The sequence below is a fragment of the Athene noctua genome, chromosome 1 (assembly GCF_965140245.1).
Source record: "Athene noctua chromosome 1, bAthNoc1.hap1.1, whole genome shotgun sequence".
Taxonomy (NCBI): Eukaryota; Metazoa; Chordata; class Aves; order Strigiformes; family Strigidae; genus Athene; species Athene noctua.
Window position 1 is genome coordinate 202,548,250 of NC_134037.1, and position 26,980 is coordinate 202,575,229.

Here is a 26,980-nt window from a genome sequence, read left to right on the forward strand (position 1 = left end):
TCACCCTCTCTGATGAGAAACGTAAGATGAAGACAGCGTCTATCCGTATGTGCAGAGGCAACTGGGGGAGTGGAGAGGCTGGCTGTGAGAGAAATTTGTCAGGGTAATCTTGTTAGGAAACAATGAAATATTATTTTAATGCCCTTTGAACAGCACCAATTTCAAGGCAGTAATCTGTTTTTGTAGCATTGCACGCTAGCATCCTGAATGGACTGGCATCCATCTTCTGGCAGGTCTCCTACAGCCTTTTAAGACAGGGCCTCTTAAGGCCCTCGACTGCCAACTTAAATGGATGTTACACAGAAAAGCCAGCACAGCTCTGCTCTCCTTGTTGCTGGTGATGTCCTCCCAGTACCACAGACTTCCATTTGCCTTTGTTCCTCTTCTTTATCAGTTGACAAATTCTGTAGAACATTTGTCCCAAATACTGGAGTCTCATACAGAAAGAAACCCCACTTATACAGAAGAAGAATGTAATGATAACACAGCACAACATTAGTAATATAGCAACCACTTTCAGTTTGAAGTGATGTGGCTTTATAATGGCTGTACATCTTATACACATACAGGCATAGGTACATACACGTACACATACATATACACGTACACTTATATATGTACATGTACATATACGTATACATATACATATTCATACACATACACATGTACATGTACATATACATATGCATATGCATATGCATATGCATATACTTATACATATACATATGCATGCAATTTAGGTAGCAGTTACAAGCCCAAACTAAAGACTAAAAGTACATTATTGGAGATGACCAAAAGCTCATCTAATCCACTAATGGAAGAAGATCAGTGAAAGGATAGAAAAAGAAGACTGCATATAATGCGATCTTTCCCCAGAAATACCTGGTCTTCTTCCAGTAATTAATTAGTTAGACACTTCTTGAGCTGTCTCACTTTGTTCTTCATGAATTTATTGAATCCCTTTTTGAAGACATGTATACCTTTGGCTTTAATACTAACCCTCAGCACGGATAATTAATGAAATATCATATTAATCAAATGATTCATCGTACGTCATCTTAAAAACACAAAACAAGCACACACACATCTGTACACCACCACCCCACCCCCCCACCCCCATCTTGTGCTTGATTTTATCCCAGTTGTACTTGTAGTGAGGATAGTTTTCACTTGGTTGACTGCTGAAACAGATAATTCTTGTTCTTAAACAAACAAAGAAAACAAGAAGGAACAGAGAAAATCTGTAGGAAGGGAAGACCAGAGAACCTGAGTAACTCACAGAGGGGACACAGCACTACAGGGCACTGAACCCTGACGTGCTCTGTGTCTCTTGGAAGAAAATCTTTTCTCTGAGCGCTCAGCTTGTAAATTTCTGTTGATCATGTGGAGGAAAAAATAGGCCACAGCAGTAACACTGTCTCTCAGAAACCTTCTTTGTGCCCAAAACCATGATTTGCAACATGCATCCCCATCTCTTACAATTTCCCTCACTCCTACCCCATACACATGATTTCTCTCATTACTCCTGCTCTCAAAATATGTGCAGCCCAACACGTACTTTTGTGCAATATTTCCCAATCATTTCTTTCTGCTTAAGATGGGAGCCTTGGAGTTAGGGATTTACTAGCTGACATGATTCAGTGGTGGTTTGGCATATATCTTTTTCCTTCTTTAGTAGCCAGTTAGCTGGAAAAAACTCATGTATTCTTCTAAACAACCACAAGTCAGAGCCATTCTGACTGTATACACCATTCCCAAAGTACAAGGTTTTCTTGGAAGGTCTGGGGTGACAAGTGAGGAATGTGATTGCACATAGTCATGTGAGAGAATTTCTCCTTTTAATCCCCTTGAAATCAAATAAATTAAGCAGTAATTAAACTGTTTTTATGAAGGTGTGCACTAGCATCAGCAAAGACTGAGTATGTCTCCAACTGAAGTTCATAAGGAGTTCTTTTTATAAGCTCTAGCAAACTCCATTTAGAGGGAAGTACATAACCCTACTTGAAAGCTTGATAATAAACTGAATATAATATGGAAACATATGGAAGCACCATCTATAATTTCTGTATTTTGGTATATATAATCATACGGTGAAGAATTTTTCCTAAGAGTACTCAGCATATAAAGTGAATAATAGGCAATAGTTACTTCCTTTAACTACTTCCGTCATTAAAGATTCAAATTATAATCCAAGATAAACTAACTTCAGGAGGTCAGGTTTACTATGGCTTTTATTATCCCATGTGAAACAGAAACAGAGTTGGTAGTTTTCTTCAGGCCAAGAGTCCATTAGTAACTGACACTAAAAACCTGTTAATTTCATACTCTTGCTCAAACATTTTAATCTTTCTCAGCAGCTGTAAAATTAGTGGTTTCTTTTCCAGTGTGTGGTGGAGCCAAGAATCCAGTCTTGATAAAAGTGAATCATCAGTTGAAAGGGAGAGATGAAACAAAACTGAGGAAGGAATGTGAAAGTGTATGTGACAGTGAACTGTAATGTAGGTCTTAGTGTTTAGTGTTTTCTCACTGGTTCTCTCCTTAGTTTAAGCACATGTATATTTTGCAGTCTTGCAAGGCTTGTAGATTCTGTACCACTTGAGTCAGGAATGGGCTTTGTTCTATGTGCAAGCAGCATCTAAAATAACTGGATGTTGATGCCTATTCGGAGCTGGTAGATGCTGTTCATGTGATTACATGCATTTTTACTGTACAAGATGTGTTCATACACTGTAGAGAAAACAGATCATGTTTGACGTCTTTTGCTTACAATGGAAATTAGGTAAAGGATTATTATAGGATCTGCTATTCTGACTCACTGGCTGCTAAACTAATTACACTATGACGTGATGCTATTCCTACATGGATTGTAAGTTTAATTAGCTGTCAGGCCCCTGCATACAGGCACCCTTTGGTATTTTAAATGTAAATAACTCATATACACCACTCATTTGTTGCCTAATATCTTTTTAACACATTTTTGAAATTTTGTTTTGCATACCAAGAAGAGTTTACCTCTTTCTTCAATTTATTTGTTAGTGATTGTTCTGCAAGATGCAATATTATAATCAAAGTCCTTGCCTATGTTCTCAGGTCTCAAAAGCATGACTGAGTTACTACATGTGGACTTTTCAGGAGCACACTCTAAGTCTGAGAGAAAAGCAAAGCAGTTCAACTTAGCTTGACTTTCTTCAACCCTTGGTTAATTCAAAATTAATATTCAAAATTATAATTGCTGTGGATAAAGAACGCGTAAAAATTATTGTCACAGCTGAACTGAAGTTCAGAAACTTTTCTAAACTGCAGTACTGTCTGAACCTTCACTGTTTTTAGAACTCTATGCCTACAAAGCCAACCATTTGAAGATATACCTTAATGCTTATTTGAACATGGGTAATAACAGTTCTCACAGGTTTTTATTTCTAGAGTCTTATTATCTAGAAGAAGGTGAGAAATACAGAATTTCCTTGCCAACATTTCAATTAATAAAAGAATGATGAAGCAGATGAACACAATAAATGGAGAATGTATTTACTCATATGAGATTGTCTCTTTCTTTTAACGATAATGTGAACTTTTTTTCAGTATTTTTTCTCCTGAGGAAGTTGTGGGTTAGAGGGTGGGGTAAGAACACACACCCCCTTGCATTCTTTCTGGCCCAAACTTGGATGTAACTCAAAGCCTGTGCTGCAAATCTCCCTGATCATGAGTAGGAACATCTGTCACTGTGGTAAACACTAAAATATTATGGGATATATTCTGATTTTGCTCAAATCTGTTTTGAAATAACACTGCTCACTAGTTTCAAAGAATGTGTGTATACTAGTGACCTATCTTCACATCATGTGAAGAATACTACTGGAGTAGATCTCTCCATTTTGTTGCAAATTAATTTTTTTAAAAATTTTACAGTAGTTTTAGAGTTTCTTTGAGTTTGGTGAGGTTTTTTTCTTTATTTATTTTTAAAGTTTGGTGTTTTTTTGTTTTGTTTTGTTTTTTTGTTTTAATATTTATATATTTTATCCAGCTAATTGATCTGGCTGAGCAGTCAGTCAAATATTTAATAAGAAGTCTTTTCCAAAGTTTTTTTTCTAATTATTTGTTGTTGTTACGTGTGTGTGTTGAATACATACACAAATATGGTTTAGAAGCTTGAATTCATTGAAGAAAAGCCAGAATGGAAAATGATCTGGAAATTCTTATCCCACATAATACATTTAGTGATTACAGATATGAAACATTTTGGCTAGGAGTTTTAGAGCAAATGTAAATTCCTAAAGATTGGCTCTGAAATATAATTAAACTCCAATTGTCTGCTGGAATCAGGAAGACTAATCATGTGGATAAACACAAGAACACATTTTTGAAAAGCTTTTGATCTCTCACATAAACAACGTACACTTCTAATAAAAAAGGTTACAGAGCATCCAGAAGTTTAATGTGTAAGAGTATAGAAAGCTTTTCAATATAAACAACTTATTTAGTAAGGCTTCCAGGTCTTGATGTAAGTGCCAGCTTTGAGTTCCAGATTCTAAAAATGGGTAAAAATAGATTTGTATTTACCAAGGATTATAGGAACATTTTCTGTAACCTAAGCTAAGGAACAAGGCATATAAATTAGATTTAGTTTATTAATATAAAAATTTTGCTGTAATGGGAGTGGCTCATTCTTGTTTTGCAGTAGTGTTTCTCTTAGAAAAGGTTAAAAAAAAAAATTCGTACAAAGTCTCATTTTAAAAGTATTAGGTTGTATGTGAAAGGGGCCTATCTATAATCATGGAATATGTGGCCCCTGGCACATGTCTGTGGCAATGTGGCATACATGTGTGGAAATGTGTTGTTAGATACCTTACATAACAGTCATTTTAATTATAGATTACTCACAAAATTGTCTAGGAGTGGGTAGGGAACGCCCCCAAGACTTTACCTACCCAGACCAGATCCCTTTCTTGAGAAAGAATTTCTTCCTCTGTAGCCAATGGATATGAGTGACTCAAGTAAACTGAAGAAATTCTGATATAATATATAAAGGAACAACAACAAAAATTATATGTATAGTTATGTATGTATACATGTTTACTTCTCACTTTTACCCAGAAGCTCCTCAATGGAAAATGCGGAGGCAGGCCTGTTCTCTTGAATAGTACATGAAAAACATGCAGTTAAACCCCCATGTGACTCTTTGAAAGAGTACCCCATGTCGATAGGCTTTCATAGTGCAGCTTCCAAGGAGGTTAAGCCTCATTCAGAAACCCAAATTATCAATTTCTCTTGTTTGCAAAGCTTGAACAATTCAGGGAGATAAACATACTTCTGACCCATTGCCTAGTGATGCTTATTTTAAAAACTTGTCCTTTGTGGAAGTCACTGTGAAAGAAAGCGCTATGACACTTCAGGGTTCTGTAGTTACGGACTGAAGTTATGCTGGTTCTGAAGCACATTTCAGGCTCTGTTCTCTAAGCTTGCAGAGCACAACCTCACCTCCTTGAAATCAGGTTAATCCCTGAAAAAGTGAGAGCATTCAATGGCACTAAAATTTCAAATATGAATGACCAGGAACATGTGAAAGAATATTGCCTCTGTGGGAGGGTTTAGGGAAGTGATGATCTTTAATACCTTGAATGACTGTCCTTTTTAAGAAAAATTTCTCCATATGCCTATTGGGATATATTTTTAATGCTGAACGTTTATTTTGTCTTCTTATTTTCAGAATGAACAAGTAGGAATTATCTTTTTGTCTCCTTGCAATAATGAAAAAGAATCAAATAACCTGGTGGATTATACACCCTCTTTAACTTGATTCCCAGGAAGGATACAAATGTTTTGGATTTGTTATCTTGGCCACCTTAAACTGCACTGATTTTATCAAAATCATTTAAGCAGCAGGGTCAAATATACAAAGGCAGTCCATGTATAGGTCTTAGGACTGATATGTCTGGTAATCAGTATGATTTGTCAGATCTTCAGTGTTAGTGTTAGAGGTTTTGTTCATTATCTTTTTGACTCTCTGGGTAGCTGTGTGGGAATCATGTTGTGAAATTATTCTCTTAATTCTCCATGGTAACAGCCACAGAGAAGTTGTAATAGACTAGGAGCCTGTACCTCTGCCTTCTCTAATATTAAAGAAACCTTCACAGACCATATTTCTGCCCATTTTGAGAAATTAAAATATTTTGCCCAGACAGCTCAGAATTTTTCTTTATTCGGGGTTATTCAGATTTAACTAGGAAGTCTGGTTCTCTGATACTGAAGTGATGGACAAAAGGAACACTGAATATCTGGAAAGAAAAACGATTATTCTACCCCAGATTATTCTACCCCACATACTTTTGAAAACGGGTTTTGATCAAATTGTTTCAGGAGGTTAATAAAGGATGGCTTTTGGTGCTGCTCTTGTACTGATGAACAAATATGTTTGGCAACTCTGAAGCCATCCGTCAGCCAGATAGGAGGAAGCTCCATGGGGGAGGTGTCGCTTTGACAGATGCCTGCAGCTCTTGCTTGAATCGAATTGATTGTACATCTGGCTGCCTACAACTATATCACACAACATGGCACAATCTCTTTGTCTCCCTGCCTCCCACACCCTAGCTCTCCACCCCCCGTTTATTCTGGGTCTGACTCTGCAGCTGTGACACTGACTTCATCATCTGTGTAGTCTCCACTGCCTGCTAAGAAATGTTCTGCAGAAATGTGGCTGCTGTCCAGACGTCTGTTCTTGTCTCATCTTGTACTTCTGTTTAGACCTTTTGATCTCATTCCTGCCTCTGTTGTTTTGTTTGTTTTACTTTTTGTCCCAAGAATCCTGTTGCTTTTTCAGTCTCTGAAGCCTTTCCTTCAGTCGTAGAGCCAGTCTTTCTGTTTGTCCAGGCCAAGGCCTCCACCAGGCTACAAATGGGCTATCCAACTGATAAATGCAGTTATCCATCAAACCAAAGGACAGCAGTGGCAGTATAGTCTTTGATTGGGAGCTCTTTTTGACTCCCAGATTTCAGAAGATATTTTGTGGTCAGTACTGACCATCATTCTGAGTGTCTTCCAAGTCTTCTCTACTGCCTGGAATATTCTGATTATAGTGTGATGGCTCTCTGTTAAATTCTTAAGTATTGCCTTTTATACCTCTCTTTTTTACCTTTAGCCTTTACAAATTTTTTAAGTGTTGTCCTGTGGAATCTTTGAGTCCTTGCTCTGCAGTCCTTCCCTAAGTGGAAAGGCTTTGGGTTTTAAAGTCTAAACCATTAGATGGGTTAGTGAGTTCAAAAAAACTTGCTATAGAGCCAGAATATTCACGGACACTCAGTTCTAAAACAACAACTGTTTGTTGGGTTTTTTGTTTGTTAGGTGGTGTGGGTTGTTTTTGGTTTGGAGTTTTTTTGTTTTTTTGTTTTTTTCCCCCGGCAATGACATTTGTAATCATCTCCTTTTTTTACTTAAGAAAGTGTGAAGTATTTTGCATGAATGTATGATCTGCTTTGTTTTTTTAATGCAAAATAAAATGAGTTTTATTTTGAGGACTCTGATAAAGTAACTCACATGCATGCTAAACAGTCTGGTTTGCCATAAAGCAAGCCACTAAAACTTAAAAAAGGTTTAATTAATTGTAGGTGACAAGAAGGTTACTCAAGATTTTTTAGATTCAGTTTTAAATTTTTATCTCAAAATGCGTACTGTAGGTTGAGTGACTGCAATGAAGTACTATTGGAAATTCTGAGGAATCAATAGAATTCATTATGAGCACAAATGGAAAAGGGGTGAGGCTTTATGTACTTTATTTACCAAAGCAGTACACCGAGCTTGAAGGGAGTGTGCTGTATTGACAGAATACTACAATATCTTATTCAGAATATAATACATCAGTGCAATAAGGGATAACACTGGTGAGAGAAATTGGTCAGTGATAGAATGAAGAGTTCACACAGTTAAAGAAATCTTCACTGTTCTCCTGCTGGACTGTGTCCTAACTGTATATATGCACTGTCCTAGTAAAACCAACGAAGTCTGCAAAAAAGAGACATTTAGAGCAGCTCATGATTTATCAACTTCATATTTTTTGCTTTGCTTACAGTGAACAGCAAGAAGATGTATTAGTACAGTCCCCAGTCCACATGTGGGAAGAGTGCTTGTGCTCTGGTTTAGACCCTGCTCTCTTTTATGAACCCTTACAAGACGGGTCACGGTTGCTCCTTAGCAATAACACTGTCTTTTCCAGAATTTGAGTTAAATAGTCCTGTCGGCACAAATCCTAGTAGTGTGCTTCACCTTCACCTTCAGAACACTGGCCACAAATGAATACATTTGTGCAGACATACCTCTCAGTGGTGATGTTTTTCCTTGGATCTGCGCTGTACATTTGCACAAGCAGAACTATTACAGGGGCTTGCAGTTTAAAGATGTGTATCCACAGTGACCTTCAGTCTAAGGTGACTGAAACTTTCCAAATATTGTATTTCGGCTACAAATTTCACTGAAATGTTGCATTTCAACAGCAGCAGCAAACAAATACAAACCAGCAGTCTATTTTCCGGCCAGTTCTACCCAAGCATAGATTGCTGTAATATCTTCAATGCTTATGATAAAATAATCAGAGTTACATCTTTTTCCTAAAATTTTTCATGACTGTTGTTATGGTTTGTAAGGATTCTCTGCTTGCTATGGGTTTAAGAAAATCCAGTATAAAGTGTAGACAGTGCCTAGGCTATGTGAGAGACTCTTAATGAATTAGTGTTGTACACAAAAGATGCGTGACTAAGCTTAGTGATTAATATGAGTAGAAACTGAACTGCTTCAAAACTCTTTAGTCAGATCTCCTGGCCGCTTTGGAGTCTCTTCCATGTAGTTTAGGATGTTTTTGTGAAGTTCCTAAAAATCTTGCTTGTGCCTCACAAAGTTAAATTTTGAATTGATCCTTTTTCCTCTCTGCTGGGAACCTACAAACTACTTTTGATGGTCAGTAATCAAGTGTATGAGAAGATGTAGAAGAAAAAACAAAAAACAAAACCCAAAGACAATAATTAAGATCAGACTGCTACTAGATAAAGGCAGTAGCATAACCTTTTTTGTCTCTATGTCTTGGGTTTTATGCCTTTTATTTAGTGCTACATCTACTCCAATTTTGTTTCTTTTAAGCTTTTTGTGAGTTTTCATGTTTAGTGGAATAATTTTATTAAAGTGAGGGAGTGAATACTTTTTGGAGAAGGCACGTATCTGTCTAAGAAGGCAGGCAATAAAATATAATAATATTGGTAGAGATGGACAAATTGGAATAACCCATTAGGGATGTTATCAGAAGAGCTTGTGATTTTTAAAAAAGGGCCAAAAGATTTGTTGAAAGCATAGTCACTCATGATCTTAATATTAGGGAGGAAGTTGCGCAGCAGTTTAGCACTTGTCACTGTCTCTGAATTACTAGTAGTTTGGAACAACTATCTTTTGTCCACAAAGTCTGGTCTGATATGTATATATCATTACAAAATACTTCACTGTTGGACATAATATTGGGGGTAGTTGTATCATAGAAATAAACAGGGGCAAATATGAAGGCCGTGTGTGCAGTGTGTTTGAAATATGCTATTCTAATGACACTGGCTTATGGGGAAAAAGTAAATTCTAATGCATTTCTCGAATTAAATTACTGCAAAAGCCAGCCAACTACTGCAGTCTTGCACTTGTGATGCAAAGTAAAGATAGTATGTTGAAAGCTAAACAACAGCGAACAATGACATTTTGAATAACAGGCACAGCAAGTAAAACTGAAGATAGTGAATTTATACTGGTTTGATAGGTATACCTAATCCTGACATTCATGACCTCTGAGGAGGGGAAAGCATATACAAATTCACCTGGAATATAATATGTAAACAATCAGTTTTTTAAGCCTGCTTCAGGACAGCTTGCCTATATTCAATTTTTGTGAATTGTTTTATTCTCAAGCATTATTACCAAAATAAGACAGCCTAGGTCAGCCACTCTTCACAGACCGACCTGGCTAGGATGTGCCTCCCTGAGAAGAGGGAATCTTCCAGAGAGGCTCTCCCACCTCTGGCACAAACAGGATAGAGTTCAGGAGCCCCATCTGCTGCAGTGAGTCATCACTTTGCATCTCCCAGCAGGATCAACACCTGTTAGCAGGGTGAGTTCACTGAGGAAAAGCCGCCAGCCTTTTACAAGACAATAATAGCAGTGCATATTGTACGGCTAAATCATAAACATAAGATTGCAATAAAATGCAGTATCTCCATAAATCTGTCATCTGAAGGATATGGCTGGAAATGCCTACACCTCACCCTTCTGTGCAAAATTACTCAGTGTTATCAGTGAATTCAGAAAGCCAATGCTTACAAACCCAACAAGTATCAGCAGAGTCAGTTATTGGAAATGCATGCAGGTAGGAATTCTTTTGTGGCACTTCTGTTTATTTTAAGTACCACACCCTGTCCCAGACTGAACATTAGCCATTTCTGTAATTTTCTTTATTCACTCCCAGTTGTTCATTAGACTATTTTTCCTTTTTTCAGTTTCACAGTTTCAGTGCCTTAGATATGATTGTTAAACTCCCTTTTTGGCTTAATGTACTTTGGAGAATGATTTTAAATAAACTATGATAGTTAAGGTGCATGATATTTCCTGAAGATTAAATGAGTCTGGAGAAAGTCAGTAGTTCTTGGTTGCACACTAGCAGGGAGATGCAACTCATCATTATTTGTCAAAAATGCTTTGTGTTTGATGAATTTCTTTTACAAAAGCAAAAGAAACATCGGTTAAAGTTTGATGTTCTAGCGGAGTGTGGACTTTCTCTCAGTTTCCTCAATTTTTAATTCTGGGGCACCGCATTTATGTCACATTGATGATAGTTTCTGAGTGCGATAAGTTCCTTGAGTTTCTCCTCTTACTATCCAAGGCTACTGTATGACTGTGAATATACATATCTATTGGAGGACGCAGTGGCCAGGAAATGAGCCAGGTGTGGGGTGGGGTGGGTAGAGAAGAGCCCCAAAAGGACAACTGCATCCACTGACTTGTGCTAACTGGCTTTGGGGGAAAGTGCAAGACTGAACAAAACCTTGCTCTTTAATTTAATACTGGGGTTTGAGACTAGCAATACATATAGTTTTTCCAAAGACTAGAGACTGTTGAAATTCTTGGCTTAAGTGGATGGATCTTTGGTGAAGTTGTCCTTGTTTTACAGCAAGACTCAATATGGTTTGTAATGTCCTGTACATGATTTAGCCAACATTTGAAACATATATTGTTAAGGTGTATAAATGAATCACATAAAGGAAATATTAGAATACTCACCTGGATTCAGAATTTGGCTTTAGATGAGCTTCTTAAAGCATAGGTGTAGCATAAAAAAATGCATATAAACTCAGTGTGAAAACTGATGAGCAGTGTAGTTATGAAACCTGATCCAGTATTAATGATTGCTGATGAACAGTCAATTACCATGCCTTGATCCAGAGAAGAATCTTACATTCCAGAAGCCACTTGAACCATATTTACTCAGACACATCCAATAAAAGCCTATTCAACTCTAGTGCTCTTTAGGCTGATTTCCTATGGAAATTCTCCAGCCTGCTGTCTGATTGGGTGGAAAGCTGTAATCGCTGAGAAAATTGTGTTTCAAAGATTTTGTGAAAATACAGACTGGTGTAAGAGGGAGACATTCTAGGTGACCCGACTGAAGAAAAGGCTTCCAGGTGAGTTCACAGCTTCTTAGAGATTCCCTGGTGATGAAAACTTTCTCAGTGTTTGAAGTGTCCCTTTGAAATAGAGGGCATGGAAGATTGCAGCTGCCTGCCTTGTCTGTGCATCGAGCTGAAACAGCCCTTTTTCTCACAGTCATCTTGTGTAGCGAGTGTGGCTCCTCAAAGGACCAAGCAGCCCTCTTCTAAATTTGAGGGAAGATATGCAGCTGGGCAGCAACTGCTGTCATATAACTTGGGAGTCTGTGAACTATATAGGGCAGGTGGGAAAAAAGTCTGCTAGACCCCTTAAGGTCTTGGCCCCCAGCCACGGTATGTCTGCACCTGATGCAGAGAACTTGGCTCATAGGACTGAGACACAGACACACAGGAGACAAGGCAACACTAATTCCTCTAATCGGAAAGGCATTTGTTTTATCACACTTTGCTGCAAGAGAGAATGAGTCCTGCAGGGTCAGACTGCTGCCATTTGCCACAGAAGAGCATTCAGAGCTCTTAACTCCAATTGTGTTCCTGCAGAGTCTCCATTCAGGCTTGTCCTGGAGAGTAACAGGCCAATTTAACCTGCTATGTGGCATGCAAGAGCTTGCCTTATGTAACCTGCTATACGTTAATAGCTCTGGCTTATATTAACTAACCATAATAATTCAGAAATTAACAGAGAAATGTAAATCAAAAATAAGAAACACAAAGGTATAAAAATATGTAGGCGTTAAGGGCCTTGGGTTCCCTAGTGTAGGCTGGAGAATGAGACAGTGGCTGGTCCTAGCTCAGGCATTGTTTATCATGTAAATCAATTGAATTAAGTGGAAATAGCTCTTAAAAACTCCTGTCTAGCAGAAATGGAACTTGATGGCTTAAACTTGTATGAACATATTTCAAGGCTGTCTGGAGCTTAAAATACTGATCATGCTGTGAATTGGATTTTTTTTTTTTTTCTTGTTGGTATTGTTAACTCTTTGGTGTCACTGGCTAACTTATTCTGATTTTTATCTATTTGTCACAGTTCTGTTTCTTTTCAGGTTTCTGCAGCTTCTGAATAAATCTTGTATAAATCTTTACAGCTGTCATTAATGGGTCTTCTCTCTAGGGTTCATCATGGTAACACCCTGGAATGTAAAAAAAAAAAAGGCTCTCTATATTTTGGGCAGGCTCTAATCAGTCTAATAGTCAGTTAGCTATGGGAAATGGAGGCTTTGTAGCCAAAGGAGTTGGTGTGTCCTATTCTCTCCCCTATCCCAGCTGAAACTTGGTACTGAGCTCAGTCCCTCTACAGATGTTTCAGCTCCATTTGACCAATGTTTTTTTCTCTTTTTTTCTGTCTTTCTGAAGAAAGTCCCTGTTGTTTTTTTGGTTGGTTTTTTTTTGTTTGTTTGTTTGTTTGTGGTTTGGTTTTTGGTTTTTTTTGTTTTTTTTTTTTTTACCTACAACCTAGCAGACACTGGTATTTGCTGTAAACTTTAGTTTTTTAATGACACAGCAAGGTAATCATGTTCAGATTAATTTCAGACATCTGTAATGAAATTTGCTTCTTAAAGTAGCATAGTGATCTTTCCTCTGCTGTTCAACTGATACAGAAAATATAAACCCGTTAATTGTTCTAGTCATCTGTTTTACTTCTGTTAGTAAGATAAGACATTTGATAGCTATGCGCAGAACTTTCAAGCTGTATGGTTAACTCTCCTGTTAAATAGATCAATTTAAGGTCACACTAATAAGTAAAGAGATCTGAATCTTTGTTCTTTTCCTGTTTTCCTCAAAAATATATAGTAGATGGGAGTCTGAATCATGTAGAGAAGTGCAGTTTCTTAAGTAAGTTTTGAAAAGGTAGATGCATCCTGTCACACTAAAATTCCATATTATTGCATGTAAGAAATGACCTGACTGTCAGTCCTATTAGATGCTTATGTGAATTAAACTGAACACTGAAGGAAAACATGAACACACTGAGTCAGCTTGAAACATATTCTTGTTTCAGCAGGAAAAGTTAATTCCAGACATCTGAGGTGCATCAAGCATGGGTTTGCTATTTGCTGAATCTTTAACCATGTATTTTTACTGGAATATTTCATTAGGGAATAATTCAGACATTCAAAATAATGAAATGAGTGGGAGGCTTATACATTCATTTTAAAAACCAGTTTATATAGTTCCCATCAGATTATATTATTCACTGGGTTTTAAAAAAGTAGATAGAAATCCTTATTCAATTTTGTATTTAATATTTCATTTAGATGATTTCATTTTAAGAACAATGGGAAACTCCCTGAGTAAAGACCAAGCAAACAAACAAAAAGAATGAAAACAGCTGCTCATCTAAAGGAGAGCTCTCTGACACATCAGTTTGGACTGGATACAAGAATGGGTTGGTTTCTGTTATGTAGAAGGTCAGCCTAGATGATCATAAATGGTCTGTGGCCTTAAAAATCCACAGGAAAGAATTTCTTATCAATTTCATTATACTGATGGACATAGAAAGGGTAGGCCTAGAAAAACAGAGGCTAAAGCTACCTAGAAGAAGACAATTTAATAAGGAAGAATTGTAAAAATAATTATTACTTCCTTTGATGAGACAGACACCAATATGAAATAGTACTCTCAGATTTTTTCTGTTAGTGGTGCTTGTTTGTTGTTTGTAATATTCAATGTTCTTACTACTCTCAATTTATAATTTACTTGGTGACCATATATATAATTTTTTGAGCACTTACATTCTATTCATTCTGTATTGCTATTTTAATGCAAATGATTACCAAATAATGACTTTCTACTTAAGAAATAATCTCCATTGTTGCAGGATCTGCATCTGATAATTGAGTATGACTAGAACTGTGCAGCCAGAGCAGAAGGTGCAGATGTATAACAGGAATCAAAATCAATTATTCGGCTGCCTCGTTCACAACAAAAGCGAACTATTGCTATTAGCATATTTTTTCTTTTAAAAAATAAATAAAAGAGATAATTCATAATGTCTTTAAAATTAAAACAAAAAGTATACTGTGAATTCATTTTTTCAGGTGACACTTAATCAGAGTAAAAGTCAGCCACAGTAATTGTTTTTAAACAATCACTATATCCTTATATTGTTTCTACCAACTTATTAAGCATCTCTGAATGCAGATGGGCTTGTAAGATGGTGAGGCATGTGTGATTGTAAATTATGGAAGGAATTCTTATTGTCTTCTGAGAGAAGTTTATGACTTGGAAAATGATTGACTCCACAAGTTTCTTCCACCCAGGAAACTGACTGACTGCTGCTGTGATATGTATACTCTTTCATCTCCATTTGAATCTCTATTGTTTTCCACCTTCTCATACACACACACAGAGGCACGTGTGTGTACACACACACACATTCACAAAAAATACAGAGAAATTAATTTTCAGATTTAATTCCTTTTACTCAAAATGGCAAGTATTTTTATAGGGTTTTTTTGTCTTTTTGGTATCACTTTCTCTTACGAGTCACACACTGCATAATCAGCCAACTACTCTGTAATTACGTTGCAAAGACTATGTAAATACCTAATTATTTTCATGCAGATTACTTGATAATTATACTACCAGTTACGAAGTAATTCAAAGAATAATTACCATGTAACTTCCACTTTTTAGATGTGAGGATAAGGCTTTGTTTTAAAGATATAGAGAAGTACATAATTATCCTGGGGTTACATTCTACTCAGATTGTTGATTATCCTATATTTACAGTATTATTATATGGCTACTGGGCTCAGTATCGTGTTATCACAATTTGAGAAAAAAATCTTTGCTCTCTGCTCTGTAACATGTATTAGACAATGCCAATGTTAAAATTTATTCTACTTTCCTATTAGTTGAAATGGATTTAAGACTTTTTTGACTGTGAAGAAGAAAATGTCCTTTTGTACTAAATTGCACTGTGTTCACTGAAGAAAAAAATTACATAGGCACAGATTCTTAAAGGGCACTTTGATACTGGAAAGCTCAGTTATGCCAAATGTATTTTTTTAATTTCTAGAATGGGTACTGTAGTGTATAGTTTATAGGAATAAGGAAGTGTTCCAGAAAAGATGCTGTCTCTCTCGTAGGCTAGTCTAGAGGGAGAGAAAGTGATGGGTGTCATCTGCTGCTCTCCGGATGGAGTTGTCTTCTTCCTCTCGCAATTGCATAAGACAGATTTTGGGTAAAACGTACAATGAGCACTTTGTGGTACATGAAGTGACTCCATGATTGTAATTTAATTTCTACCCACGAAGCTACAGATTAATGAATTTGTTGCCTCGTTGGCCCAGTTAATCTCTCATTACATTATAGAAAATGAAACTGCTTGAATAGCAAGGGATGAGAATAATGTTCTTCTCCTTCTGAGAATCCCGGTATCTTGTTTGTTGGCTGTAGCCAGTAGAGAAAGAACAGGGCGTACAGAAAGATTTATTTCTATTATAATGCCCCAATACTCTCCCAATTACCTTGATGCTGAATTTAGATGCAGTACACATCACCATGGAAGTGTTAGAGGCTACAACCCCAGGCTATCTCATAGGAGGCAGTAGTTAAGCAAAGGGATTAATCCCATCCATAAGATTATGGAGGACTAACATTAGACACAGGCAAAGTAAGTGATTGCCTGGGGCAGCATGTTAGTGAAAAATTCATCATCTGCCAAAGAGGATGCCTGGGGAGCTTTACATTAGTGGTAGCAGCCCATGACTGGTACCACCAGAGCAGCTTCTCTGGCACAGCCTTTCCAGGACAAGTCCAGCTGTGGAGCCTGGACAAGGTCTCCGCTAAGGGGAGACAGTGGTACAAGAACTTGAAATTTTACCTTTGTTCTGCATTCTCCCACCCATGCAGGTAGCAGGTGGCTCTATCACTGAAGGACAAATGAGAAGGAGGGAGCCAGTTCCTCCTTTCTTTCTTCTCCTCTGGCCATGCTGCATTTACCTAATGGAAAATGGGCATCATTGCCTGATGCAAGTAAAGCAGAAGGGGAAGTTTGCTGAGTGATGGCTGATGGTTCTGGGAGCTGCTTTATAATTGCCATACAACTGAATTTTATTTTTCTGATTTTACAACTGAAAATTATTTTTCTGATAAAGGATGGCAACACTTTGTATTATTTACGTTGCTGAGAAACTCTGAATGAACCTTGAAATTATTTTCATTAAAAGGCTGAACATGTTATGGTAGCTCTGATGTTACAACTATGATTACAGTATATAAAAATCTGTAAAAAACCAATATCATGGGCATCAGGATCTGTTGCATCAGTGTCAGAATGCAGAGAAAACTCCATTCATATAGGCATGCAAGATATCTCAAAAAGCATCTTGTTAAAGGGTGAGGTAGCTATCAGTTTTGAATGCAATGTACTTTTTCTCTGCTCTTTCTGCAGCAGCTGAGAAATTCACCAGAATTACCTGAGATCTGCCACACATCTTTTTACTCAGGCAAAGAAACCTAGAGAGTCATGCTTCCCTCTTGCTCTTTCACAATACAAAGGATACTGCTGACATTGCATCGATGCCAGTTTGGCTTGGAGGAGGATTTACTTAACATACTTTTTGCCTAAAAGCCTTTATAAATCCAGTGTGCTACTCAGGCTCTTAATCAAAGCCTGCCCATGTATGTGTTGTTTTACAGTTTGTAAAACAGAAACCAGTCTTTCATGTATGTGTGTGTATCTATTTTATATCTACATATATATATATATATATAAAATACATATAAGTCTATGTGTATTTTTTTGTATCTGCATGTACATATCAGACAGTGGCTGATCTTAAGGAAAAAATGTCCCATTGTAACTGAAAACTTGCTGTCAGACACATTAGTATCATATATCTTATCCACTCGAACTGCTAGACAGCACATCCTGAGGCTCCCTGATAAGTTTCAACTGGTACCTTTCAAAAGCATCCTGACTACTGACACCCTGAAGCTGCTGAGCTGTTGTATAGGTGGCAAAAGGGGCTAAGGCAACTCTGAGCTGCCAGGGAATCTCTTGGTTAATCTGTAAGAATAGATTGCCAAAACATTTTGTTTCATTAGACTGGAGGACGATCAGATCTGAGATAAATTTTTGTGTTTTCAATGTTTCAGCTTCTCCCATTCTTTCTATGGCAACTGGCCAATACTTCCAGTGTAAAATGTACAATGGACTGTCAGGCCCAGAGACATTGTGCTTATTTGGCAAGGCTTAGATATGGCTTACTGCATTGTTTTAAAAACCTACTTGGGTTGTTAATTCCATCCTTTCTTAACCTGGCTGTTCAGATGTGCTGTTTTTGGGAATGGCTTCAGCCTGCTGGTATAGTAAATGATGAAGAGTAAGAGTTGGAACTTCCTACTCTCACTGGATACTGCTTCCTTTAGAAAGAGCCAAATATATGAGACACATCCCTTGTGCGCTGAGCCAATCTGTCCTTTCCTGCATACCCCTCAAAATGATGTGCACAGTGAAAAACACAAAGCTGCACTGTGAAATAGCAGGAATCTACCTATTCCCAAAGAGCGGTATTGGACTCTGATTGCTGCAGCTGTTCAAATGATTCAGGCACTGAGAAAGCTGTGACTCACAGCACTGTTACTGGAGCAGCCCATTCTTCCTAATGGTGAATGTCTGACTTGCCAGGTATGATTTCTCCAGGAGATGTATGATGTAGGATACCGGAGAGATAGCACAGGATGTGTGTGGGTGTTACAGATGGCACAGGAGTATGTGTGCAGGGCTGGAGCACATGGAGCCTTAGGGTTTGCTATGCCATATTTAACAACAACCACAAAAAAAAAAAAAAAAAAAAAAAAAAAAGTCTTTATGCATTAATGACCCAGTAACAGCAATTTTGGCTCTGCATTCCTGTTCTATCATGTGCTTCATTTTCAAAGCTGGAAGTGAAAGAAATGTAGTCCCCATCTTCATCAAAATATGCTTTTGAAAGCTATTTTAAAAGCCTGGGTGTTGTAGCAGCAAGGCTGGGGAGTATTCAAGTGGTGTAGCATATGTTCATGGTGTCACTAACTCTCCTGGTGGAATCATAATCCTTGTGACAAAGTTAGTATTTTTTTCCACTTGAATCAACCGCTCAAATGAGGAAGTTGTATGAAACCAACAGCTATGTTTCAGAAAAGAAAGTGCATTTTACAATTTCCTTGGACAATAAGTACCCAGCCAGGCTTTCCAATGATCTTTCAAAACAGTGTTTACATCTTTACAAAATACATCAAACCGAGAAGTTCTTAGGAAAACAAATTAATTTAAAACATTACTGCAAAATATGGCAGGGAATTTAGTGGCCTAGATGAGAAGTTTAATGCTGTAGGGTACCCAAGACATCCACATGGGGCTGGAAGATGTGGCAAACAGAGATCTATAGCTGACCCAAACCCATCTGGAGGAGAAGGCAGGGTACTTTCCACTTATTTTTGTGGTAGGTGCCTTTTTTTTAGGCCACTGAATTCCACTTCTGGGTTCAGCTGATGTGAATTGCCTCACCAATCCACATCTTTCAGGTGGTGTGCTATAAACACCTTTCAGAAATCTTACTCTACCTTCACTCTGATCAGCCTGTCCTCTCCTCCGTCCATCGTGTTCACTAGGACTGCATCCTTGGCTCCAGTCTCTTTTTTAGCTTGTGTTTCCATCTCCCTTTTCAGTTCTTCCCTTTGCTAAAATAGGCAGATAGCAAAGAATCATGTGAGTTCTTGAAAAACTCTGATGGGAGTTTTGGTCACTGAAAAGGTCATCAAAGTAACTGAAGGAATGCTGGAGTAGCTTGATGGTTTATTAATTTGCAACAGAAGTTTGGCTACTCTGACAGATTTATGTGTGAAAATCTTACTCAGGTCATACGTCATCCTGGCTTTCTTTTTATGCCTGCACAAGACAAAATGTAATGCCAGTACCTCATCTGGAAAGTCTGAGCTTTGCTTCTGGCTGGCAAGAACTTTTAAAAGTAGGCACGAGTGTTAGCTGACCTAGAGAGCTGTGTGTGCAGCTACAAACTGCAACTGCCTGTGGGGTTTTTGCAGTGAGAGAAACAGTTCTGTGTTACAAGGAATGACTTGGGGGCATGATATTTAATCAAACAGGTATAATAAACCTGTGCACTTTTTTCTTTCAAACTGTATAAAAGAGTTTAAGCATGTAAATAAAACAAAGTGATCTGGAAGCTTTTCCTGGCTTGATCTGGTCTACCTGGACCTCTGCCTAAGCAGCTCCTGTTCAATACAGAAAAGAGATCTGGGCAACTATCTTGCATCCAGGACATAATCCTTTTGTGTGTGTTGGGATGTGCTCAAATCTTACCTTATAAGGTACTGTTTATGGGTTTTTTCTGCTTACAACTCTAGATAATCTGAGTAATTTAGTGGATTCAGGTTTTTGGAAATATATACCCTCAATTATTTTTATCACACCAGTGCTGCATTTTGCTAAGTAAACATTACAAGGATGCTCAGTCTGCTTTCTGTGGCTGTTTAGATTTAAAAGGAACCATAATACTTTGTGAAGAAGTGAATATTCAGTGGATTTCCGAACTGCTTCTTGTACCATCTACTTTATCTCATCATTTTCTCTGAGAAGATACACTGCATGATTCATTGAAGTCATTCACAACATTTTATATTGACTCACACCTTTGCAAATTGTATGAAAATTCATGCAGTGTCAGAATTAGCCAGTGATCCTTAATGCTTCCGTACAACTCCATTTGGCATTTTATAAATGGATTTAAGTTTCCAGAGTGATTCAAGTGAAATAGCTATTAAGCTAGGCTTTTCTTAAAAAATATAAAATTGCTGATAAAGTTTTTCTCTTTCCAAATACATGAACACATATATGAAGAATTTCTTTGCTATATTAAAATAGGGAAAACTCTGGAATTATCTGATAAAATCCATTATAATTAATGTTGTAGAAAATGTCTACTACACAAATATAACCCAGTCTCTAAAACTAGAACTATTTTCAGATTGTATTTATCATGACTATGTTGACATCTTCTATCCCTTCCTTTTAAAGGTGACATCCTTTCCCTTGTTTATGAAGGAAAGACTTTAATCATACTTTGTAAACAAGTTTTAAAGAAATAATTTGCAGTGTAGTCAACTATAGGTACTTTTTTTGTCCAAAATTAAGATTTTAATTAAGTGAAACATAAAAAATATATGGGAAATAGTTTAGCTTTTTAAACAACAAAGTTTTCAGAAGTAATTGCCTTATCTGAAAGAAAATGGAATTAAAATATTAAAGTATTCAGTGTTTTCAAATGGAGCAACTTTTGTGGATGTAATATTTGAAGAAAACACCATAGGAACTTTTATAATGAAGCATTTTTGACTGTACTATTTGAGAAAATATGTTTACAATCTTCCTACGAGTATTCTTTCTGGCTAATAATAATTGTTCTTCTAAGTGTTCTACAGTATTTCATTAGAAAATAATTTATATTTCTTTGTTTTATCAAAAATAAAAAATTTGAACCCATTCTCTGTGGAATTCTCCACTTCAAATTAGGCTCATCCCATTCCAAAAAGGATTATTTAAGTGACAGTCATTTTCATACTGTATCATAGTGTATCTTAAACCGTTCAGTTAGGGTGAGGTGGGGGAGACTCCTATAGGACCAACAGGGCATATCGACATCATCAAGAGCAAAATTTGACATTACAGTTGCGAGTGCGATATTTTGATATTAGTTGTGCACATCAGGCAACATGCTTATCAAGGTGCAGTCTAGAACTGAATTGATATTGCCTCTGGGGGTGCGTGATAGCTGTAACCTGATCTTACAGGTACTATGCAATGGACTGATAGGATGAATTATTGATGTCTGCTCCTGACATATCCCACACCTTTTTGAACTTGTGTAAGGACTGTTTGAGGTGGCTCACTGCGTCAGCAACATTGCCTTCTCCTTCAGTTGGATTTTTGATAAATATAAAAATTTGTGATTGAATGTGTAACTTTCACAGTGCCAGTTGCCATCCCCCCCTCCACCTCTTCAATTTAAGAATGAAGATAAAATGTTTAGGAGCTGTTGTTTGTAAGTATAATGCTCTTGTATTAAATTAGCGCTAGTTTTCTCAGCCACCCAACATAAAAGAGGTGAAATATCAGAATGCTGAGTAGTTCTTCTTAGTGGGTTTTATTTGGGAGTTAGATGGATACGAAACATGTGACTACAATGGACACCTTAGGGCTTATAGCAGCTTTAAATATGTTATTTTAAAGAAAAATTCACTCCTAGAATATAATCTCATATACGAAGGGCTAGCTACAAATGAATGGTTAATGTTGAATTACCCTCTCTTCCCTGTCCTTGAAGCTATATAAAAAATTTTTCTGGCCTTTAAATGAAGGCACTGAAAAGTATTATTAATTTGGGGGATGAGGAGGAGATAAACCTCTTATTTCTAAAGACTGTTATACTGACTTTTTGAAGAGAAAGGAAAAGCAATACCAGCTAGTTAATGAAAAGTAAAGCAAAAAGCTTTTCATGAGTAACAGTGAACCACTTGAAGGGAAAACAGAGAAGCTTCACGTTTTCAATGCCTATTTATCAGGGGGGACATCACTGGAAAAAACTGGCCATTCACTGCATATACTAAGCATGATGTAGTGAACAGCAGTCCTCCCTGCCTACCCTCCTGTTTCTATATTTACTATTACAAATTGAAAAAAGGCTTCTGCATATGTTGCTATTTCTAAAACTTAAAATGGCTTAAAATCAGATAACAGTGACCAGGATAATAAAAGTAACAACGTTTCCTATCCTGAGCTACCATCAGCCTCTTTTGTCTATTCTCTCCCATTGTTTGCCTCACTATTTTGCTGAACATGTGTCTTAACTTATCTCTGAAGCCCAGGGAGAGAGAGGGAAAGGCACTGAGGACAGAGCAGGCTGGACAGCACCGAAGGCTGGGTGTGTAACCATGTCACACCACGCCAGAGAAAGCTTTCTGGACTGGCTGTAACCAAAGGGAGGGGCAACACAGGTTGATTGGTGATGGAGACTTCTCAGGTTGGCACAGGTTTGTGGGACCCACACAGTGATTCTGATCTTGACTGAGATGCTACTGCATTACTTAAGAAAGAATTAGAGAAACTGATAGCATTTTGGAATGAAAGAAACACATCTAATGTATCAGAGGCAGTCAATTCTGTGCTGTGACTTTTGTCTTATATTCAGTTTGTAATAAATAGATAGAGATCTTGCTACTGCTGTAACCTGACATTTTCAGTGCATTGAAGTTTCAGTAGAAAAAAGTTTGAAGTGCAACAGCTGTCACTTTGCAGAGACCGAGTGATTGAGAACCTCATAGTGTCTTGCCAGAGAGATCCTGATGCATCACTGATGCTTTTTCCATTATAACAGATAGTTGCCATCAGAAATGATATACAACCAAGAGGCAGCATTTCATGTCCTGGATAACTGTGTTTCTTTTACAGGATGTGGTACTGGTTATTTAGTGATTATAGGCACAGACAGTCCTTTTCCCCTACGCTTACTTGAACTTTAATTTTTGAAAGTTAATTTTAATATTTATCTCTAAGATTATAATTTTTCCAGAGGGTGACAGTCCAACATACATTTTAATGTTGTTCGTATGGAAATATATTAATGCAAACTGATATCCTCAAAATGCAACTGAAGCTGTTGGATGTCACCTTAATTGTTTCAATTAGGCTTTGCATACCCTGCTGCTGGGAAATAATCATGCTGTAAAGCTTTCAAAGAGATGACTTCAGCAATGTGTTAAGAAGTAAATCAAAGAACGTTTTTTATCTGCTGCATGCTAGAGGAATTGTTATTTGAACATTTATAGCTTTTAGATTGTGAAAATTTTAATGACAGTAATTGTCCTCTTGTATCTAAGAGGTTTTGTATCAAAGGAGGACCCTTGTTGAAATGAATAGATTTGATGCAGCCATTGCAGAAATAGACAGCAAAGTACATCCTGTGATTCAGAGGGGCTATGAGTGGATAGACACAAAAAGTTAAACTAAACACAAAAAACAATTCTGCTAGCCTTGAGGATTAAACATCCCCTCACCTACCTAAAATGCCAATCCAGAAATAAAATTAGAAGCAAAATTAATGATACAAAAGTCAATCAAGAACTCAAGAAAAAGCATTGTAGATTAGTGGTAACTAGTGAAACGAGTCTTTCTGGCATTCCTCCTATTTTAGGGGTTCAGGATAAAGAGAAGGAAGTGAAGATACCCAGGCTGACAGATCAGATGATTGGGAGACGTGTCACTTGTCCATTGCCAATAGTGAACTTCTCCCTTCAGCCAAAGACAAGATTAGTTGCTTGTTTGCAGTTGCTTACCATCTAGTGAAATTTGCATCAGAAACCTAGATTTTGAGAAACATTACTGCAGATTAGCCACTCTCATTGCATAGGGGAGCAAACTAACAGAGGTTAGGTCTTGCGTTCAATCTCAGTTGTTTTTCTTTCTATATCTTATCTTGGTCTTCTCTGTAGTTTTATTTCTTTGTACTCTGCATTGCACCATAAGAGAAAAGGCTGGTGAGGCTGAGGAGTGCGGGTAGGGAGGCAACTAAGAGGGATTGGAGGTGGCATTCAGAAATGTGAGTCATGCACGCAGAGTAATATAGTGAAGAGTTCATCATGAATAACTTGAGTTACGTGATTCCATAAAATTTTAAGTTACAACTGGAATGGGATGTGTTCACATGACTATACGATTCCACACAACCTTCCACACCTGCCATAGGTGTACATGCAGCATTAGATGCAGGTTGATTACTGAGGTATTGAGTGTGCTTTTAAATTTCAGGGTAAAATGCCTTTGTTACATGCAGTGGAATGAAAATGCATGTGTTTCCACTTACCAGAGGTGACAGCCAGTTTTGTGCAAAAAGGTCTTTTATTTAACCACTGAAAAGCTATACAGCTGTCATAAATCTCCTTGAAATGGTATTGTATTAATTTCTGATAATATCCACCTTAATATCATTGTGTTCACTTTATGCTGCCTTAGCCCTTTCCTGTGTATTATGTAATAAGAAAGTTCAATATTCACAGGAAGTCTTTATGCTGCTGGATTCAGAAGATTAATGATGGCCCCTTGATTCTTCTTAGCTTTCCCTCCCTGCAGCTCTACACTTTCACATATTCATCCTGCTTTTCCTTCCTTTGCCTAATATGATATCTATATCAAACACAGGGGCAGCAGGACAGATTTCTCAGTTCTCTATATTACAGGAGCAGTGAAGTGCTCTTTCCTTCGCTCTTTCCTTCTGACCTCCATTCTATCCTTCTCTCTTCCTTTCTTACTCCTTTTTTTCTTTCTCTACAGCTGACAGTTCTTTTCACTGCAGAAGGCAGCTCTGTAGCTTTTTCCCCAATACATATAAACAATTTTTTAAGAATTAAAAAAAGGCTCTGAATAGATTCTGGATCATTTTTAGATTTAGAGTTGTCTAATCTGCTTCTCATTTACACAGTTTAAAGGATGAGATCCCTTTCCTGTTTGATCTGGGGATGCTACAAACAAAGCTGTGTACTGCAGTATTTTGACATGTAACTGCAGTAAGTGAATTGTACAGAAGAGAAGGTGTGGAGTTGGCCATAATGGTTTGGGGGAATAAGGTATCTTTCAGAGCTACTGTGGATATTTACTTCTCTCTTTTTTTTTTTTTTTTTTTCTTCTTTTTCCTTCTTCCAGGGAAGATTTATGGCTTTAAACTCTTGTTGACCAATATTGCAACAGTGATGCAACAGGCTTGAAGGTAAAGGGTGTCATGACTTCTATAGACAGTGCTGAATGTGGTCTTCTCCAGACCTTTTCTATAAGGCTGACAAGTAGTTCACATTTTGACATGTTTTTTTTCATGTTTTTTTCTTTTCTGCTCTTTACGCTGTCTTGTTATTTGACATCAACCCGTTTCTTATACATCAGTGACAAGATTTCACCTTTGACAGTAACAAAGGAAGCAGATTCACTAACTTAGATCCATACATCAAGGTGTTTAAAGTATAGCCGACTACAGCCATGGCTGCTGGTTGTGGTAGCAGGATTCTGACAGTGACATTTTGCAATGAGTTACAATACTGAAAGTAACGTCTACTAAAGAGAAAACCAGGGGAAAGGTTGTCATGTTCCTTGAGAAAGGAATAGAGGAGAAAAGATCATGCAGTAAAAATTATTATAAGCATCTCTCTAAAATTACCCTATTAATAAATTTGTGAAAGCCATGTTTGAGCCTAAACATATTGAACAAGAGATTAATGCCTTTTTCCTATATTCAGCTGATGGGATGTAGAACTGTGTGCCATATTTTAAAAAGAAGGTTCATGAGGGTAATGTTAGTTCTCTAGCATCACTTACTGAAGGGAAATGAGTCAAGATGTTACTTTACAAGACAGTCAAGCCCTGAGGCTCCTGGATAGTTCAGGGGTGACTCCATGCTGGGATTCAGTATGTGACCAGTGGCAGTACTGGGCTAGTAGGAGGACATTAGGAAGAATATATCAGTATTGAATTTGGTCTACGCATTAGAGGCCTTGCCCAGTGTAAATCCATTCTTCACTGGAGTGGTGGGGCTTGAGGAAATGTCTGGACATGCATGTGAGCCATAGCCAATGCTTCCTTAGCTCTCTTGGGAATGTGGTATATACCTTATGGACATGTGAAAATTTGGGGTATGAAGCTTATATGGCCAGGGAAAATATCAGAATAATCTCATTGTTTTCAGAAAGATCCCTTATTAAAAATGTATTCAGATGAGGTTGAAATATCTTTAAAAAAGAAATTACAGAGAGAAGGACTAAAAAGAAGAGCTGGAGTATCCAAGGTTTGTCAGCCAAGCAAAACAGAGACAGTACAAATAGGAACTGGTATAGTTGAGGAACACAAAGCTACAGGAATGAATGTCAAATGGGCTACAGTAGGTTCTGTATAGATGTTATATGATGTTGGACTGGTAGAGCTAAAGGAATGGAGGACTCCAGATGTGTTTTACCCGATGTTTGTTTACTTCAATGTTCACTGCCTTTGGAATTAGATCCCAAGTCCATCTATCCATCATTTCTTCCTCCACCCATTTCTGTGAATACCCTTTTCACAGGCTGCTCAGTTGGGTCCTTGTCATCAATCTATTTGATCCTTCTGAGTTCTGCATGCCTGTTACGAAGGCTCTCAAATAAACAACCAACCACCAAATTAAAAAAAATATATTAACAAAGTTAAATAACTCTCTGTAAATTACAGGTTCAAATGTCTGTGAGAGGATAACAGAACAACTTTTTAGGGGTTTAAGGCAACC